At 38.0% G+C, this 19,577-nt stretch overlaps 1 protein-coding gene across 4 annotated transcripts in view; it reads left to right on the top strand.

Moving 5' to 3' along the window:
- Positions 1 to 19,577, top strand: part of LOC116846857 (zinc finger protein 865-like) — a 132,387-nt gene that overhangs the window by 73,690 nt on the left and 39,120 nt on the right. The gene's annotated exons all lie outside the window — the stretch shown is intronic.

Below are 19,577 nucleotides of genomic sequence, written 5' to 3'. Positions count from 1 at the left end.
CGCCCCCGCCGCTCCTCCTCTTCCTCGACCCTCTTCATCACCCCCGCCCCCTCCGGCCGCCTTCGTCCACCCGCAGCGAGCGAAGTCGCTCGAAATCGATCGATCTCTGAAATATTCAACGCATTCCGTGCGGAGGCTTGCAACGGCACCGAAGGAATTGCCTCGCGGAATAGAAAGATATCGATTAATCGACGGCCCCTTTCGGATCGCCGCGAGTATCGATCCCACTCCGGTTGCCGGTTAATTCCCGAAATGCTCGCCGTCGCGTTTCCAAATCCGACGTTGAGGACGTGCGCGTGAAGAAGCCCGACGCGTACGTTTTCAGAAATACATTCGGGCAGGTCGGCTGGGCAGAAACGAGGGATGCTGTTTTGAGAATTGGGTTCTGTTACGACGTTATTTTTAGGGGAATTTTACGATGCGGCATCTCGGGAAGGTTTCGCTCTCTGATATTCGCGAAATTCGACGATATCGCTGGTCAACAGGTAATTTGTCACATGGGATTTCTGACGTTTGCAGTGTATTTTTGTGCGTAGGATCCGAAAATGGACTCGAGGTTTTTCCACCATCCAGTTTTTTTGTGATTGAATCACTTGACATTTAATATGTTGTATATGGAACACATTCGACACGTAGTTCGATTTAATTCTATTTTTTTTTTTTTTTTTATTGAAGTGCTATCAATATGAAAAGTATCTTCTGTAAAAAGCTCCTTTATTTAAACAATATGTCAATATTTTAAATGGAAATGTCTATATTGAATATGTCTATGGAAATTCGTTAAGGTTTACAATTTTTCTCCTTTAATTTTACTCTAACTAATACCACTTTTTTTTATTTTTTAAAGAGACAAGAGTTAAATACAACAGAGAATTTCTAACCTCTACATTTTCAATTAGGTAAACCTTGGTTGTACATATAAACGAACCCAATTTTTATAATAGTAACAAGGCCACTGAGAGCTAAGTGCTGATGTTCGTGCAAATGTAATGTAATGAGGAAAGATAATAACGTTTGTAGTGTAAACGCACGCACCGAACGGAATTTTTACGGTTTTTTTTTAACGTACGCAAAGAATCACATTTTCCACCAACAAACTTTGCACGAACATCAGTACTTAGCTCTTAGTGGCCTTATTACTATCATAAAGGTTTGGTTTTATCATCAGAGCTCTAAAGATACATGTTTCATTCTTTGAAACCAATTTTCCTGAAACTTAAAGACTACATTATTTGGAAATCCTGGATGAAAAAGTATCTGTTTGTTTTAAAAATTCAGCCTAAAAATACTATATATAGATCGCTTAATCCGATCCATGTGAAAAAAATTTTTTTTAGATCAGTGTAATGTATCAAATATCCTTAAAAAACATAATTACTCGAAGAGATTTTTGGAACGAGCGGAATTTAGTCCCCGTGACTTATTTTGACGCGAAACACGTAAAAACTTTGCCTCTCTACAAATTGAGAAGTCAATTTATCAAAAGTGAAAAATGTCGAAACATTAGTAAAGATTGAATTTCAATGATTTTTATCACCTTTCAGCTTCGCGTATAGCATATATTAAGTTATTTATAGTATTGTTGCACAGGAAAAAGTTAGAAACTTATAAATACTTCAAATACTTCAAATATCGTGCTCCCATGCTGTTTGCTATGCGTTTTCCAATTCAGTTACCTCGACTCTAACCTAACCTAACCTAATCTAATCGAATCGAGTGTAGCTCAAAGTTGAATCCAGCGCAGAAGTCGAAATAATTTGAAACGACATATCCCGACAACCAAAAACGACTCTCGCTTGATGCGAAACGCGCGTTTCGAACCGAAACGTCAATCTCTATAACATATCTACGAGCCAAGGTCAGCTCGTTCACATGACGCGCGAGTTTTCACGCGAAAGTAATCACTCTTGGTGCTTTCAGTGTTATTCCAGCCGATTTTTGGCTGCATCAAAAATCTTCTCTTCTATCCCTCCACGTATACAGACTGCCATCTAATTCACGTCCAATATTGATGTAGCGCTATTCCTGTGTGATTTACAGTTTAATTTTTCCACAGCGAAAATATCGAGGTGTCAATTGGTGCCTGAGACACAAGCGATCGAATAAAACAAGTTTCGCGAAGTGCTTTTCGCGAAATATGCTTCCGGGCAACCAAGTGGTAGCAACCCAGACAACATAATGTCTAAAATCGGGACATAAAACGTCTTAAAGATAATCTTTAAGACGCCTTAAAGATATTTATACGTAAATCGTCTGAAAGACATTTTAAAGATGATCTTTAAATCGTCTTATATCCCGATTTTAGACATTATGTTGTCTGGAAAGACAACTTCTTCGATTGAAAACAAATGGAAAATTTACTTTAACAGAATGTTAATTCAGAACTGAGCTAACATGAAGCTCTCTCAACAAAATAGCTCGATATTTTCGATTCTCGGCGCTTTACATAAGGAATAACGTTACGTATATATTGAACGCGAATTATCGTACATCTCCTACATAATCGTTCAAAGCCAACCGGGACGTTTTCGTCGAAATTTCGATCGGCAATCGAAGAGTGGCTTTTCCCGAACTGCAAGTTATTTCATTTTTATCAGCGCGATGGCATTTAAAAGAAGTGTATTCGCCGCGGCGGAAAATTATTGGCTCTCATATCATCCGGCTCGTCTCCTCTGCTGCGTTCGGAAACTCCACTCGACAGGTAGAGTAGCATTTGATTGACCAATCAGGACCAAAGAGAACTAAGATTCCTTTATCATGATTGGCTAATTAAATGCTATTCTACCCGTCGAGTAAGCTTTTCGAACGTAGCTCAGGATTGAGCGCAGTGACGCACTGCCGAGCATCCGAGCGCTGATTTGACTTAGAAACTGTGATGATTATGCGATTATTGCCGGAGCGAGCGGTCGTTATCGCGCGCGCGCGCGCGCGCGTTCGTTCTCTGTCTACATCTGTCTCTCTCACACGCGTGTGACTCCGCGTGTGGTCAGTCACGTTTCTCTCTGAACCATGCGGTGGACGCATCTACGTCTCCATCGGCGATCGTGATCCCTGCGACTTCTGTGATACTTCGCGAACGCACCGGCCACTCTTCTCGTTAGCGCGCAACGTACTTGTTACTCGTCGTCTTTACATTCCATCGCTATCTTAGTCTTATAATCGTAACCGTTATACATATTCATACATGTGTGTGTACGTATATATATATATATAAATATATATATATATATATATATATATATATATATATATATATGTATATGCACACATGCGTGCACACATGTATGCATATATCGGGTGTCCTCGTCTTTCGAGCGTTGAACGCTTCGACAGGCAGCACTGGGGTCTCTTCAACGTGTGATTTAGTTTGTGATCTCTCTCGAGTGCGGCGTAAAACTTAATGCGAAACCCGGCCGTTCCGTTCCGGGTTAGAGTTTAGAGGTCGTTTGCTTTAGGAAAATACGCGCATTTCATCCTCGGACACGTGATTGCTTCGTTTAGAAAAATGCCTCGTGTGCGCGGCACGACGCGCGCGTCTTTTGGGAGACGTAGATGCGTGTAGAACAGAAGCGATCAGTTGAAACTTCTTTCAATTCTGTTGCACAAAATGTTGACTTGTTGTCATACGATCCACCAAACTGTATGGTGATTTCTTTTTTGTACATTCGTGAGAAAGAAAAGGACAGAGTAAGGAATACTCGCACAGGAAATGTCTTGGGATCTAATGGAGAAACAGTCCGATCTTCCAAAATATTTATGGATTAGAAATATAATGTTTCAATATGTTTATATATGTCCGGTTAGAAATATAATGTTTCAAGCATACGAATCTAAATGAGAAGCTCAGAGATTTTCTAATATTCTGTCCAGTCTTCGTTTTACATTAGAACTACCCGCCGGCAACGGCGGGTTATCACAAGAGGTCACAAGTGTCAAGGGGATTTAATCAGTGTTCAGGGTGTTTAGATTTTCAGGTTTCAGATAGCCTATATTTTCCGCAGGGTCCTAGAGAGTAACTATGCAAAATTTAGTGCAGATCGGTTAAAGAGTTTATAAGTTAGTAGGGAATATTCAGACAGACATTCTATTTCATATATAGATACATAGATTGAACAGAACGCATGTTCACTTTTTATATAACTTTATTATTTAATAAAATACACAAAATGTTTTTAAATATTTTTTTTTATTTTCATTTTTTTGAATACAATAGTTGATATAAAAATAGAATTTCTTTTTTCATACTACATTAAAAGTATATCCGCGTATAAAAATTGTTTAGGATCTAATTGGAATCTGGTTCTTTAAAAAAAAATTATGAGTTTCAACTGAAAATCTATGAAGACTAGAAGTGTAATTTTCTCGAAATGTGATTCTAAGTGAGAAACAAATCTCAATTTCTCCAATTTTTCCAAAGTTTTTTTTTTTCGATTTATATTTCATATTTATGCTCAACAAAATATCCAAAACGTTTTAAATATACTTACGCATATTTTATAAATATTTAAAAAGTATAAACACTCAAATTATTTTTATTCCAAGTATTTTGCTCAATCCTTTTTTGAAATAAATTATATAAATGTCTTGTGAAAAAAATAATATATATTATGTATTTACTTGAAGTATATGAATCTTTAACATTACATTAAACATTTAAGTGTATTATAATTATTTACAATGAACAGTCGATAAATCACAAGAATAGCCATATTTGAACGCAGCCTATATTTGAAAAAGAATTGAACATCAGAACATAAGAACTTTATGTTTCCATAAATTGTAATTATGAAAATACCAATTATTATTTTCCTATTATCCATTTTTCTTTTTATACAACTTTTCTTCTGCTTTTAGCTTTTCTTCTTAGAATCGCAATTTCAATTAATTGGGAGATCAAAATAGCCCCCAATTAGATCCAGTTAGAAAATTTTCTACAGTTGGAATAAGAATGGTATTCCTAATTGGTGTCGTAATACACTTGTTTAAAACATATTGGAACAAGTTTGATCAGAAAATCTACACTATATTTGAGAATGTTTGGGAAATGTTCATGTGAACCGATGTTATCGATTGAAAAAAAGCGCGAGTTCCCATAATATTTCTGTTCCGATTCTAAACAGAAAACCCATGTTTGAGACAAAAATCCAATTAGTGCAAAATAAAAGAGTTCCTGGTGAATAAAGTGGAGTCTACAATGAGAACTTAAGCTTTAAGTAAGAAATTAACCAATCATAATTAATTATTTTTCTATAATTCAACTGTGATTGGTCAATTTCTTACTTAAAGCTTAAGTTCTCATTGTAGGCTCCACTTTATTCACCAAGAACTCTTTCATTTTGCACTAATTGGATTTAGATCCCGATTAAGGCATTCTCCATATGCCTAATAATACTCTCACTATATTCTACCCGAAGTGTAGCCCTACTTTTTCGCCAGGGCGCACTAATAGTAGGTAACGGGGGATAATCAATGTTGAGACAAATTTAGACATTCTAATCAGAGTCTATGCTGTATCTGAGAAAGTCTTGGGAAATTTCTATGCTGGTATGCACGACGAACAAAAGGGTATCGTTCCGCCGATAACTATGCGCCCGGGGCGCGCGTAGCTTTAATTAGAATATTCGCACCGACAAATCGGCATTCCTCTGAAAACGGGATTTTAATTAATATTTACGAGCGACGGTGTCGTTAATGACTCGCGGCAGCGCGAATACATCGAAATGAAAGTTCGCTGCGATTCAACGAGCCTGATTAGAGTTGGCGTTTGGCAAATGGATCATGAAGTTTCCGAATACCGTATCAAAAATGTTGTCAGCAGTTGTAAATTCCGGAATACGATTAATTAAATCTGCAACGCGACGTTATGCACACATACATACACACATACATACACAACGGGCGCGGATGCACGCGCGATCCGTCCGCGGTATTAAAATAATGATATCGCGAATTAAACATTCGACTCTGCGCGCACTTTCCTCTCTCTTTCTCTGTCTTTCTCTTTCTCTCTCCCCCTTCTCTCTCTCTCTCTCTCTCTCTCTCTCTCTCTCTTTCTCTCCATAAACTCGTAACTCTATATATTATTCGCGGCCGGAATATGTCGGCGCTCGTGTGCGTTTCGCCGCGAGCTCTTCGACTCGGCATTATTTTACACTCACACATCCGTTCATTAACTTATTCGGTTAATCGTATTTCACAACCCAAATTGAATCCGGCCAATCGCAGCGGGAAACTTTCGCGACTTCTACACGGCCGTCGGATTGATTCTTCGAATCAGGAAAAAAAAATTCGTAATATACACTAACCGGCTGAATGGTCTTAACACGCAGTGCAATTATGTTACTGGTATTTTCCGACCGTACACATTTGTCCCTGGACGTTATCGTAAAGATATCGAAGTAACAAATTACTGGTAGAAATTGAACCTCGTGGATGTGTAGTTACGACTTTCTAAATTTCCTGAAGTGGGATCTCACTCAAAACGAATGAAGGTTAGTATTTTCACTTGAGGCGATAGTGAAAATACTGCCACTTGAAATCGCAAGAGTGAACGTTTCACTCAAGTTTAAAGTGCATTCTCACTTTATATGAGTCAATGTTTCAATCGATTAGAGTGCACATGTTTCTATGACGGTGGAACATCAAATTTGCTCTTTCAAATGTCGAATGAAAATATTAACTCGATTATTCAGAATAGAGAGTTCACTCTATATGGGTAAAATATCACTCAAATGATTCAGTATGATGATTCATTCATTTTCGAGTGAAATTTCATTCCAAGGAATTTAGAGACGATATAATAAATTTGTGTCGAATATCGTTATAAGCTAGTAATGTAACATCCACTTCTAGTGGCCAGATAAATAAGTTAGCTGATGATTAAACAAAAGAAATTACGATATTATAAGATGAAAATTCATAACCAGTTGTCAGCCAGTAATGTAACGCTCACTTCAGCTTTGTTAAGAACTTTATAAAGTAACGTAATTTGTGATACCTCAATTTTGATCTCCTACCTAATTCTAAAATGCTAATGGTGGGTCCAGAGTAACTAGAATATAGATCTATATATATTTAGAATAGACAGCATCATCTATTTTATCATATTTGATATGTAATAGTTAGTCAACAGCTAAACCAATTTCTACACTTCAGTGAGTACTACTACTCTTCAATCCGCATAGACTTATGTACACAGACTGCGCTTTTTTATGAGAGATCTAAAGACAAGATTTCAAAGTTAACTATATTTCCCCTCCACTGTCCGCAGGTATCCCATCTTCGTCTAACTTGACTGCTATTGGAAAAAGCTACGTGAAATGTCCAATAGAAGTCAAACTAAGCAAAGTTGGAATGCCTGCACTACCAGGACATCCTTTTCTAGTAAAATCTTTGCAGCTTCTTGTGAAAACGCTCAGTCCATGTATATAAGCCTGTGATAACCAATGTAGCAAGTTAGAGGATGTAGTCTAGCCTGTATTAGTTGCTAGTTGTTGATTCGGGCAGACTAGTTCAAATTCTACTCGAGTGATTCGACATATCGTTCCCGATTCTTTGAATAACGGACAAGTAATAAACTAACAATGCGTAAGGTTTGGAAATCCTTTTAAGTTACTTATATCGTGTGCTAAAACTAATTTAAACGTTATAAAAGGAGACTCATTGAAATAATTTAATCGGGTTAAACTCAATTTCAAGGTTGTATATCATGAAAACCAATTTCTTTAGCAAGATTTTATGTTTTTTAATGTCATATTTATGTAAAACAAATTTAAAATTAGGTCAGCTTCTTAATAGCTAACACAATATCTGTATCACATATACAACTATATCATACATACGTTTTAGTTTCGTTCACTATTTAGTTAACTATTTACCGTTGACTAAATTTTATAGTTGAAATTGTGCTCGGTTTGTGTGTATTGATTAGATTCGATTTATTTATACGATATATTTTATAGTTTGACTCAGTTTGTATGACAAAATTTACGCAATTCTAAGACTCGGTTCTGATTTTTCTTCAGTGTATCTGCCGGTTAGTGTACGTACAAGACAGCTACACCGTAAAAGCGACACCTGACGAACAAGATCACATCGAAAATTGTAAAAATTATAAAAGCGAATTGGTGTTTCAGAAACTATCACGAGCGTGCGAAGGGTACTTAAAAAGTACTTAAAAGTATACCTCGCGGCTCGTTAACGCGCTCATTCGTGTTCGCTTTGTGTTTTTCATTCGCGCCAACGCGATAGTCGTCAACGACAACGATATCGCCGAAAGTATTGGTTTGCGCGATATCGTCGTCGATCTAAGTGTTCTCGCTGCAAGAAAATTTGCAAAACAATTTTGCCTCGATGGATTTCACAACGCATCCAATACGCAAAATAGGAGATTTATCTCTGGAAAATTACTAAAAAACAACTTTTCTCCTATTGGATATCGGATACGTTTTGAAACGCATTGAGGCAAAAATGCTGGGCAACCTTCTACCACTGACCGTGCAGTCGCGCGGGGGAGGCAACGCCGCGAAGGAAAAAGAAAAGGAAAAAACAAAAAAGCAAAGGACAGTGCAAAAATAATATACACTGAGAAAAAAGTGCTTGGTATTTGCAACTTTAATGGCATAGTAGAAAAATTATAGTCAGGAAAACCATTTGTCTAATAAGTGTTACTATATTATTAGAGTGAAAATAATTGTGCATATTACTCCAACCACACTGAAAAAAATTCTTATAATAGTTAACAAATGCATTTGTTTGAGTACTTCAGTGCAATATTTAGCAATTAGTATCAAATATGGTAATAGTTACCAACATAGTTGTCTGGTGATAATTATAAACTAATGGGTAAGACAAATTCTTTATTTAATTGAATCATTTAAACGATTTGATAAATAATACCAAATAATTAGGTAATAATTGCTAAATATCGTATACCATTACCACAATAAATTAGATAATAATAGCTATTACCAAAATACTTTTTGTCACATCTCATATATTTATCACATAATGTGCTAAGTATTACTAAACAATACGGTTTTGTTTAACAGATTTTTTTATGATATATAATATAGTCACCAAACCGTGGCAATAGATACCAAACTTTGCACAGATTATTTGTTAATACTTACCAAATTATTTGATTATATCTACACGCGTTTAATTGAGACCATTTCACAAAAGCATCTGATAACTATTATCCAGACTCAATGATATTACCAAATCTTATTTGGTATCTCAATATTACCAAATCTTTCTTCCAACATATTTTTTTTCGTTACAAGAACAAGAAAGTATAGTTGGTGCGGAGAGTAACTACAATTCCAATGGCATTAGCCACTTTTTTCTCCGAGTGTAACAAACAGGGCATACGAATCGCATCAGCAGCTGCTGCAAAATTCATATCGCCTGTGCGGACTTCTCGCCGCGTATCTTCGAGTTTAAACGTACAACGACGACGACGATGACGACGTGCGGCGTGTTCGCGCTAATTTTCCACGTAATCGCGCCGAGCCACGCACTTTTTATCGTCTCAATCCGTGGTAAACAGTCGAGAGAGTTTTTCCGCTAGTGCAAACGCCGACTTATCGGCGATTCTTTTCTGCGGCCGGCCGCCGCCGCCGCCGCCGCCGTCTGTTATCCGCCGTACCGCGAGCGCGGTCGAATCGATCGGGATGAAAAACGCTGATACCGAATGAGAATTCCGCGGGCGTAACCTTGTAATCGTAAAGGTCTAAAAATACAATGAACGCACGGAGCGCTGCATAATGCGCGTCGTCGCGACCGCCCCTGCGTTATCGCCTTTGCGAACGCGAACGCGTGCATGTGTCGCGTGAGCGCGCGCGCGCGCACGTCACGACAGATAAATCATAAATTGGGCAGTGACGCTCAAACGCGTTACGGGGCTCATGATCGCGCCCTTGGACGCGACGAGGTAATCTGACGAAAAATCACGGGCACAAAATTAAGCTTGCGATTACGCACGGCTCTTCCGTTCGCTTTGCGTTCAGAGAAAAAGAGAAAAAGTTGCCGCACGCGGAAGTCTGCATAGAGATTTCATAAGATTTTGCCAGCATGAGATGCCGCATAATTTCGATCGACTAAATTTGTCCTAAAATTGGTTATTCACTATGACACCAATTGGGGATTTCATCTTACTTTACATATGGGTTTTCTGTCTGCAATCAAACCAAAGTTAGTATAGAAACTCGATGAATTAACGAAATCGCTTCTTTCAATGAATTGCAAAAATAAACCTTTTCAATGAATGAAGTGGATATACTTTCGTGGAATCAAGTAGGGAGAATCTTATTATTATACCAACTGAATTCTACAGAATAAAATAGAAAAAAATGTTTAAATGTCTCTAGCATCGCGAGTATTTAAGCTTTTTAAATATTTATACTTGTCAAGTATGCAAACTCGATGTATGTTCCATATATTTTGTTTAATTATAATATCCGATCACAGACATAAAGGTTGACACGCTTTTCTTACAATACATTTCGAAACACTTGACATCTAAAAAGGAAACTTGTCTCCTTTGAGAATTTCTCAAAAGCAAATTCTCCCATTGTATGTCGGCTGCATTTCGAAGTTCATCGAAGCAAAAACGTATCAATCTTCATATTCGCGATTGTACACTCACGACCGGATACGAAGAAGATATAGTATATAGATATAGTTAAAATTATATATCTATTTTCAATATTTAAATTATATTTCTATTTTCAATATTTTTCGTACAGTTGGACTATGCTGAATTTATAGTATATAAATTACTACAGAAATAGTAAATTTGATCTGGTATATACAATATAAAAATCACTCAAGCAATTACAATATATATAATTTTGTAATAAAAAATCAATGCGCATAACATTTTTAAATAAATATATAGTAATAGTCCATAATTCTGTATAGTCAAAAATTACAAGAATTTTTCTATAATTTTTACTACAATATTTTCCCCGCGTGGGTTGTTTATTATGTTGAGGTATCGAAATGCATCGTCTTGTCCAATGACAGAATTTGTTTTGCAATGGGAGGATTCTGCGTCTCGAAACTCGCAACACAAAATTGTGAATAACCTATCTGGCCGCGAGTGTACCAGAAAATATCTTGGGGAGAACATTGGAATGAGCAAATGGAATGTGGTTGGATTTCCCACTTGAAACCGTGTGTTTGAAACATTACACCTCTAACTTGAATCTGCGTGGACTTTCCGACCAGAGTTCATAATTTCTCCTTTCTCTTTTTTTTTTTTTAGTTGAAAAATCAGGCAGAGAATCGCAATTAGGTTCCAAGAAATTCTCCGTGTGGAGCGTTCGTGAGAGGCGAGATGAAGTTTGGTAAACGATCGACAAGGAAATTCGCGCGACCCAGTTCGCAGTGGAAAAATAGCATTTCGACGTCGGACACGATTTTATCCTCCTCGCGGGTAAAATCGCCAGGCGCGACGCGGCTTGCGTGTTTCCATTATGTTAACCCGTCGCGCGGTCAACCCAATTCTTCGACGCCCGCGGTAGTTTTCGTCCTCCCCTTCCCCCCCCCCCTCCGCGCAGTTTCGCGGTCTCGTTCATTCGTTCTCGCCGAATTCGCTCACGCCGCGCGCTCGCGACTCAACGCGTCTTCTGGCGCGTCGCTGCTAATACGCGCGCGGGTACGCGCCGTCGCGCGGAAACGCGGCCTCGCAATTATTCGTGCCGCGAACGCAGAACGGCCTCAGACGGCCGATCCCGTCGTTAAAGTGCAATCGAGAGGAGAATTAATGAGCGGCACGACGCGCACCACTGGCCCGGGGTACGATCAGTTAGCAAAGTTCCAATTAACCTAGGTTTTAGGTCACCCAACGGCGCGTGTGCGAGAAAGAGAGAGAGAGGGGGAGAGTGGGGAAAGAGAAGGAGAGAAAGAGAGGAGAGAGACAGAACAGATAGAGAGAAAATGCGGGAGAGCGTACGGTTTGACGTTTAGCCTCCTCGGCTACGTCGCTCCAAGGCTCTCCTATTTCAAAGGAATCCTCTTTCCACTCTGTGAAACTCGCTTCGGGGCACTCCGTGTCTCGCGATCGTAGATATTTCAGTTGTCCGCGACGACGGGGTGGCTGCACCAGTGTACGCGCGCAGTATCTTTTCTTATCTGTACGCCGACACAAAGTTATATATAAATATATATTTGTGTATTTCTTTCTCTCATGAGTGAGGAGACACGGTGCCGTTATCGGTGGGCGCGACTATCGTGTCGTTATAAATTACAAGCGATTATTTATAATAACGCAGGCTCTGATGATCTTCCCTTTTATTATTTGTTTTTTTTTTCCCGTAATCTCGTCGTTGTCGCAACTTTTTCTGTTGCCCCTCGAATCTTGCACTCTTGACACGTAACGAATGATGCATTTCGCGCTCTCTAAATTTCTTGGTGTGAAAGGTCTCACTCAAATTTCGCTTGAACGGATTCTTATGAATCCGTACTGAAGAATGAATACTTTAATCGGTTACAGTGGATTTATTCCTGTAATGGCGGAATACGCCAGATTCGCCCTTAAAATTCAAGCGAAAATATTTCGATCGACTATTCAGACTTGCAGCCTTCACTTTGTATGAGTGAAAATTCACACGAATTCCAGCGATTCGGTTGTTGCTTTGTTTTTCGCGAGTGGAATTTTAGTCCAAGAAATATAGAGAGCAAATTCGAGCAATGCAAAGGAGAAGCAGTTGCACTACGCGGTAAAGCGGATGATGCATAGAAAAACGTGAGCAGTAAAATTTCAAGTGTTGCTTGAAAACTTCACCGACAAAATACTGACTTTTCTCTGCAAAATTTATGTTGTATTGGCTGCACAGAATTACAAATACTCTTACGTAATAAAAATACATGCGAGAATTAATTGAACCATTGCTCAATATGTGACAAAAATGATAAAAAGATTTCAAAGTTGACATTTCGAGTATAAGTTAGACTGTCAGACGCTGTCAGTTAAAATAAATATTTGTCTGAAACAAAAGACCCATAGCTTGCTTGTATATACTGAATGTAAGTTTGCTTCACTCAGAAAATTTCAAAGAACATTGCTGTATCTTTATATTTGTATTTAGAAGCTCAAGAACACCGGAAGAGTTTGCAACAAGATTTCTATATATGCATGATTAGATTTCCCACTAAATATAGTAAGATAAAGCAATGCACACTTATATAAAAGTTATATGAAGAACAAGAAATACTAAAAGGATATCGCAATTGTATTAATAATTTATCACGTTTACGTTATCAATATTTTTGGTGTTTGTTGTTGATCTTAATATCTTCTTAAATAGCAAACGAATTGATCAATCACATTCTGCAGTTAGCGATAACGAAAGATTATTGTGTTGAATTTCTTAACTGTAATTGGTTGATTATATAAATTCCTCAAAGTTTCTTTAGATAATGCATAGGTTCCAATTAAAATGCTCAAAATTGTCTCAAAATTGATTATCCTACTATAATATCTTAATTGAGAATTTTATTCTCATCCCAAATAGACGTGTAAAAACTCACGCTCTTTTTAATGAATACATTAGTATATTTTTTTGAGAACTCCATTTTTAGACTAACTGTTGAATTTAATGAAATAAACAATCAAAACAAAAATTTAAAAAATATTTCAAGTACAGAGTATTTGTAATTTTTATATATTTGTGTTTAAAAAGTGAAAATACTTTTTTTTATTCCGTTTTTATATTCACTTCTGTAAAATAAAGATTCAATCAAACTTTTGGAAAAACGTTGGGGAAGACAGATGGGATCTGTTTAAGTTTCTTATTTGGATTTGCGTGCTTGAAACGTTACACTTTTAACACAGTCTGTCTGTGCAGATCTCCCAATGAACATCTACAGCTTTTATGAGAAATCTGACTATATCCTAATTAGATTCCAGGAAATTGTTTTGTGTGAGATCTTGCTGCTCACATTTCTCTGCACGCCACTGCCCTAATTCTCTGAAATGTCCAGCCTGTATGCGTCGGTATGATCGCGTTCGTCATGCTTATTCACAAATCCTCGGTTGAAATCGAAACGCTTCGCGTACATCTCGTCGATGCCCGTCGCGATATCCTTCTTGTCCTCCTTTACTTACTGTTTCCTTCCTCATCTCACCTCTCCGCTATGAATCAGGGCCAATCGATTAGGATCAAGTGAGGCGAGCCATGTGGCAGTCCGACTAGCCGTGTGAACGCACGCGGTGTGAAATTTTACTCGAGTAAGGTAAAAATACTAATGCCCAGATATGTACCAAATCCTAGACATTTTTATTGTTTTAGTCTTAAAAAACATATAAACATTTAAACTTTCAACATAAAATATATATATATATATATATATATATATATATATATATATATACAAGTTTAAGGGAATACTGGAGTCGATGACGAACTTGAACAACGTTGATAATGCAGAGACGATCGTCACTAAATAATTACACTATCTTTTTCGTATTTCTTGTATATATAAAACTTGTGTTGCTTTGTTTTACTATATTCAATGGAAAACCTAACCATATATATGTAGAAATCGTTCTGCAAACTTTTTCGATATTCTTAAGCTTCCAAATGCAGATGTGAAAATAGAGCAATGTTCATCAAAATTTTTCTGTTTTGAGCATCCACACTTTCAGTATGTACAAGTTGCGGAACTTTTGGATTAGACAAATATTACGCCAACTGACAGTTTGAGATTTTACATTAAAAATTTGTTAAATAGTAACAACTGAAGAGGCAAATAAGGAGTACAGCACGGATGTCTTAGTGCTATTAAATACTAATATTATATAATATTAATATGATAGTGGGAGGATAATTTTGTCCAGCATGTCAAACGCACGTATCGAAATTTTTCTTCGATTAACGTACGCGACGAATCTACCTTTCATACTTAGATCGATCCTTGAGTTCCAATTTTATATATATATATATTTAAAATTCCCAAAACCCATTAAATCGATGACTCAAACAGATTCATTATATATGTTGCGAAAAACTGCTTCCGCCAAGACTCAAACCTGGAACTTGGAAATTTGTTGTTCATTTTCGTCACATATTGAGCAATGTTTCTATTTATTTTTGCACGTATTTCCATTGCGTAAAAGCATTTGTAATTCTGTATAACTAATACGATGTAAACTTTGCAGAAAAATGTCAGTATTCTGTCGGTAAAGTTTTCAGATTCAGCATCCCCTTAAGTGTGTATATATATATATATATATATATATATATATATATATTTATTTATTTATTTATTTATATACTTAATATACTTAATATTTATATATATATATAAATATTAAGTATATTAAATATATATATATATATATATATATATATATATATATATATATACATACATTCTATTTTGAAAGTTTAAATATTTAAAGACCAAAATAAGAATGTCTTGGATTAGGTACGTGTCTGGGAATTGGCTTTCACCTTACTCGCGCATTTTGGGCTAGCAATCGAGTGTACGTCCTCAGCTCTATCGTGAATCCTCGCGTGGGAATGTACGTGCCTCAGATATTATTGTACGTCGGATTGCGTTGTATATAGGGGAAGTTTGTATAATACGTTGTATAAGTATTCGTGCGAGATACATACACTCACACACAGAGGAATACAGTCATATATTCGGTTTTAAAACGGTTTGAATACCTTTTTTCCGATGCAATTTCGAACGCAGACGATTGTCCAAGAAGAAAACTTCTGGGAATTAGTCAAGAGTGTGTTCTCTCATTGGAACATCGACGTGCAATCCGAACAGCATCGAGGAGCAAGTGTTGAAATCGTTTTGAAGCATAGTATAAACATACATGTAGGCTTTTGTTTCGCTTAAGAGCGACTTTGGAAAACTACTGGAAAGATCGTCAAGTTTCGTACAAAGCTCCTATCGCTTGTCTCTTAGGGACTTCGTGCTCCTCTAATTTATCCTTAATTTATTGCCGAGAACACGGCGAGAACCGGGAATCATATCCTCTCGATCGAAGGCCCTTCCACCGTCCCTCGTCCCCGTCGAGGATCCTACCTTAGTTTCGTAGCTCCTACGTTTCTGTTCTAAAGTTCCTATTAAAAAAAGGGGAGAAAAGAAAATAAGAAGAAGAGGAGAATGCGACCCGCTCTAACTCAATTGTATATAGTCTAGGGTGTAGCTCGTATTTACATTAGAACGCGCGTGAAATATCGTAAAATAGATACCGCGACGCCCCGTACACCAGATACGACGACGACGACGACGACGACGACTACGAAGAAGGTGATCTTTTTCGAGATATCCGAGACTCGATGCAGGCCAGTCTTGGGCGCGTAATATCTTCGCGAGCGATCCCGCGTTGTGTGGGAGCCTACGGCATTGCGTTTCCACCGTATCCGCTTCCGTCCGCATGCGTTGTGAGATTTCGTTGATGTAGGAGCGGTAACAATTAAGTTCTCGCGCTAATTTCGCGCGCGTGCGCGCGTCACTATGATTTGACGAGAAGTCCGCGCTGATGGACGCGCGTCCTCTAGACGTAGGAGCGTAACAGAACGGAGCGTTGTTACCACGTTAGTCTCATGGAAATAATCGTGCCTGACGTCGCGCATCCGCTTCTGCGTGCGAAGAAGCGCCTGGTGGAAATTCGAAATATCCAGCCGAGACAAGAGAAACGTAGTCCCGCCGCGTATCTCGTCTCCCCTCAGAGCTGATCGATGTCGTCGATCTCTCATCGACCGAAAGTACAATTCTTTAATATATCACGAGTGGAACTTTGTAAATACTGTCTCGAAGTCCGTACGCGATGCGTCGTACGCACACCCGTCGCAACGTTAATCCGTATAGAAAATTTCCTGGTACATCTAATTGAGTTTCAATCTGATTTTAAAATAATTATGGCTTCTGGTTAGAAGTGTAATGCCTCTAAGATGCAATTTTAAATGGAGAACTTGAACTCTTTTCAATATTCTCTCTCTCTCTCTCTTTCTTTCTCTCTCTCTCTCTCTCTCTCTCTCTCTCCCTGATCTTTGTTTTATGTTGTACAAAACTTACATTGACTTTCTAAATAATCTAATTGTTCAGTAAAATACGTAAAGTGTTTTTAAAAGATTTTTTTTTTTGGCTTTTTATTCTATGGAATACAATGATTGGTATAAAAATGGGATTCCCTATTTGACATAAAGTTTTACTGAGGTCGCCCACTGAAAAAAAAGGTGCAAGTTCTTATTGCATTTCTATTTCAATTCTAGACGAAGAATCCATGTTTGAGACAAGAATGGAATTCTCATCATAAAGTGGAATAATCATTTTTGGTATAAATTGGGCATTCTAATAAAAATCTGTTATATCTGAAGAAATTTCTATGCGAGAAGTAATCGGCATAGGAAGTTTCATGGAATTTTTCATTTTGGAATGTAGTCTAATTTTCCAAAATAATTATGGGTCCTGATTAAAAGTGTAATATTTTAAACATGCGATTCTAAATCTAAAATCTTCTCAATATTATTTCTGATCTTCATTCAGCATTAGAATTAAACAAAGCTGACTTTCTAAATAATTCCATCATCATTGTTCCAGTAAAATATCCAAAATGTTTTAAAATATTTTATTTCCTTGACTTTTTTATTTTATTCCAGGGAATCTTTTTATTTTATGAAATATAATAGTTGATATAAAAATGGGATTTCTTGTTTGATACAATGAAAATATATCGATGTTACCGGCTGAACAAAAAGCGCGAATTTTCATAGATCCTTATTCTGAACCCTCTTTTATCAATAAAAGTATCTTTAAATATAATTGAGAACCAATTAGAAGGTTTATAAGCCACATTTAGAGAGACATTTAGGGTCACAGTATACTCAATTCTAGATTGGAAATTTATGTTTGGGACAAGAAAATGAGATTTCCAATTGGTATTACAGTGGGATAACCAAGTTTGGGACGAATTCGAACATTTATACTGTATCGGAGAAAATCTGGGGAAATTTCTATGCAGGAAATCGGTTTTCTGTTGCTTTTTCCTCACTGTGGTACGACGTGCGCGACGGACGCGACGCGGCGCGGAAAGTTGCGAGACGTCGTTCGAAGTTTCGTCTAGCACACGCGTACAGATATATTTATATAGCGTGACGAGTAGCTCTCCGTTACACAAAATGGAGACATGAGTTTGTAATTATGTCACTGCTGTAGGGAGCTAATAAGAATATCGTAGGAAGAGAAAGAGAAAGAGAGAGGGGGAGAGAGAGAGAGAGAGAGAGAGAGAGAGAGAGAGAGAGAGAGAGAATGTTGTAAACAAAGTGCGAGCGGGTATCTAGAATCACGCGTTTCCGTCGACTCAAAGCTCCTCGCCTAATTAAGTATCTCACCGCCTCCGTGCTGTTACGTTCTTACGTCTGTGCGCCGAGTAGAGCATCGCGTCGCGACGTGACGTAGAAGTGTCTGTAAATACGAAGCGCGCGTAGATACTTTCCGGTTCCCTCTTGCCAAAAGGTGTCATGATGCAATATATACACACACACATACACACACATACAAACACATATCGAGTGTAGACTAATTCCTAGCTAGAGTTCCTGCGTGCAGAGGCAGCTTACCGACAAGTGGACTTTCTCGCCCTCTTTTTTTCAGCGCTCAGGCGCAGTGACGACTGCGACTACGACAGTACGACGTGACGACGACGACAACGACGACGCGACGAATCAGAGGTAGGCGCGCGGATCGATCTTCGCGCGATTTTCGCGACGGATTCAATCACGTCGGGTCATCGCCTTTTTTCCTTGTTGTTCGACCCTCTCGCGTTTTCGCGTCAGGCAGCAAACTCTCTTGCTAGTCGTATGTGGACTGCGACACCGAGTGCGAAGACGCCGAGAGACGGAAGACGATCGCGTGGAATCCAGCGAGGCTGGGAGTCATTATTGCGGTGGAATACCCGTAATTATTGGCATTCCCCCTGACACTTTAGAAAAACTTGGTTCTCCTTGCATTGTGCAATGAAGCTTCTCGTCTACGATTCCAAAAAAGATCTTCACGACCAAAACTGTCAACAAATACCGCAAGAAAAAGCAGGATTTTCTAAGATGTCGATGACTAAAGAGAGTGCCGATAATTAGGTGTTTTACTCGTACAGACTCGGGGAGAGCTCGACGTTTTGAAATTCAAAAGTATATCTCGTCTCAATGTCGGCCCGAATGTGAGCGAAGACAAGTCTCCCAATGATGATGTCTGAACAGCTCGACTCGGTATCGCTGGAATTCTTCGGAAGGTTGCTAACCGCAATAACAATAATAATAACCATATAATAATAGTAATAATAGTAGTGGTATAGTAATAATGAAATAATAATAACGATAATAGTAATATCACACTGTCAGTTTCGACAGATTAATGCATAATATCGCTTACGCATAATATTTACTCAATTCTCTCTTTCTCTTCTATTTGTCCAATAGAAGAGGAGGATCGATAGCATAACATATTTATAGAGAATCGCGAGATCGTTCTCCGTTGCATAACGCGCGAGGCGATAGCGCTCCAAATACGATTAGCAATAAAAGATAGATAGAGAGAGAGAGAGAGAGAGA

This window comes from Odontomachus brunneus, unplaced genomic scaffold, assembly GCF_010583005.1.
Source record: "Odontomachus brunneus isolate Ranch 3 - 2012 unplaced genomic scaffold, Obru_v1 Obru_scaffold_071, whole genome shotgun sequence".
NCBI classification, from domain to species: domain Eukaryota; kingdom Metazoa; phylum Arthropoda; class Insecta; order Hymenoptera; family Formicidae; genus Odontomachus; species Odontomachus brunneus.
The sequence above is the reverse complement of the archived record's forward strand: the minus strand, read 5'-3'. Positions and strand labels throughout refer to the sequence as shown.